The following is a 2,352-nucleotide window of genomic DNA, read 5'->3' on the forward strand; positions in this document are numbered from 1 at the left end:
TAAGAGAGACTCCAACACATCTCTGGAAGACTGAAGGGTGATGGATGGACTCAAACTGAGTCAGGTTTTATCAGATTTCTCTTTTATGACCTCAGAGTCTATAAGACAACCAATTTCAAAATTCTTTGGGAAAATGACATACAGAAAGAACAAGTTTTTCTTTTTTTTTTTTTTTCCAATTTGTTTCAATTGTTTATTAACGGGGCCGGATTACAAAAATAATCCTGGTAGATACCTTAGTTCATCCTTCTAATAAGCCTGTTGATCTGGTCTTCTCTGTTGCCAGCATCTCCACCTTCTACAAAATGGGTGGTCTTTTTCTTCATTCCACCTCATGGAGAAGACAATTTAAAGGGCCACAGGAAGTTGTTTGCTTCTTTAAAACGTTTTCCAATGGTATAGATCTCATGAATCAGATCCTCCATGCAGATGATTCCGTACTTCCCAAGAGATCGAGCAATCAATGCATTGTCTGCCAGGGCAATTCGCTTTTTGTTGATTTTGCCATAACCACGCTCGTAAATCAATTCATTTACAGACTTCAGATTTGGGTACCCCCATGCAGTGTATGGCTCCACAATTCTCAGCATGTTAACTGATGCCTTGTTGAGCTTCACAGAGGTACCATTGAAGATCTGCCGGAGGCGAAGGAGCTGCAGCACCTTTCCAACCTGTGGGCTCACACCGTTGATACCTCTGATCCTGATGACAAATGCCAATTTGGGTTTCGTGGGTACATAGAAGTTGCCAGCTATTCGTGCCATCCTAGCCATTTGAATTTCAGTTCTGTACATCTGCCTGTATTCCTTGTGGTAATGCTTAGCTTTTTCATAAATAAGCTTCCTCCTTGCCTTTCGAAGCATCTTTTGGGCAAACTTCTTTCTCAGGCGCTTGATCTTAAGCTCAGCGAAATTCTTTCGCTTTTTCTTAAGGGTTTCTGGCACAGCAGGAACCTTCTTTTTCTTCTCTTCTGCACCCTCCATGGTTCCAGCGGGAAAGAGGAGAACAAGTTTCTATAGAAGAAAAATTTAGGTGTATTTGGCAGAAACAGAATTCAAATGGCCAGTGTGTATATTCACAGCCTCTTAATTCATTTTCACACCCAAACCACTTTGCAAACTGAGAGTTTAGACTGAGGAGGTAAATGAGTTCCTTTGAGAAAGGGTCTTATAAATTGGCCACAGATGAAAACTGTGACTCTGCCTCAGATTGCTTCAGAGACTCAAGGCTGTTTAGCAGGATTACTGGAGACAGGGGAATAGCCAGACCTTCTGGAAGCAATCAGATTCTGTCCCAATTTTCGGTGATTGCCAAACACCTAGTCCATTGTCAGGACTCGTGGAGTCTGTGACAGTCTTGTCCATGTCTGTCTTCTAGACTTGGACGGATATATGGTAATTCTCCCTCCTGTGTATGTTCAAGACATTTCCTAATGATATATTTAAACCTACAAATATTATCTCATAGTTATTTTCCTAGCTCTAAAATGTCCAGTGGAAACAGATACGATTAATACCAGATAGATCTCTTAGCTCCCTGATGCATGGAGAAAGCTTCATTCTAAAAGAAAAGGCAGACTGGGAACCCCTAGAATTGAATTGCTTCCCCTTACCCCCACCTTCCTCCAAAAGAGTGAACAATATGCAATGTCACATACCTGAGGAATTGTCGAGGCAAGTGCCTCCATCAGAGACTTGAGAGATGAAAGGCTAGTGATATCCATATTCTCTTTTAACATATGAGCAAAAGCCAGATGGGTTACAGAGAATAACAGTAGATTACAGCAACTTTAGTCAAACAGTGAAACCAATTACAGCTGCATTTCCAGATGTGGTATCTCTGCCGGAGCTGATAAAAAAGCCCTTGGTACTTACCATGAAGTTACTGACCTGGCAATCATTCTTGTTTTCAAGGGAAATTGAAAGCAATTTGCATTTATATGCCAGAGGCCAAAGTATACTTTTTATTACTATTATTTATTTTCCACATATAGGATCTTTGGTTACAGCTTGTGAACTCTTAGTTGCCACATGTAGGATCTAGTTCCCTGACCAGGGATCAAACCTGGGCCCCTGTCTTGGGAGTGTGGAGTTTTAGCCACTACCAGAGAAGTCCCCCAAAGTATACTTTTAATGGATTACATCCTTTGTCCTGCTATCATAATACAGTCCAGGGAAGCATCAATCATTTCAACATTTCAGGAATATCAGGAAGACCTATTACTCTCCTAACATTATTCTAATCTGCCTTGGTGAGCAAGAAGCAGTAAGCAATCTAAATTCCCCAGTAATAGGTACTAATTACACAGAGAAGGCAGATAAATGTTCTTGATGTTCAAGAACCTGCCTCACT

At 40.9% G+C, this 2,352-nt stretch overlaps 1 pseudogene; it reads right to left on the reverse strand.

Moving 5' to 3' along the window:
* Window positions 1–208: 208 nt before the first annotated feature.
* LOC139032988 (large ribosomal subunit protein uL30 pseudogene) lies at window positions 209–986 on the reverse strand (annotated as a pseudogene).
* Between the last annotated feature and the right edge of the window lie 1,366 nt (window positions 987–2,352).

Source organism: Odocoileus virginianus, chromosome 34 (genome assembly GCF_023699985.2).
Source record: "Odocoileus virginianus isolate 20LAN1187 ecotype Illinois chromosome 34, Ovbor_1.2, whole genome shotgun sequence".
NCBI classification, from domain to species: domain Eukaryota; kingdom Metazoa; phylum Chordata; class Mammalia; order Artiodactyla; family Cervidae; genus Odocoileus; species Odocoileus virginianus.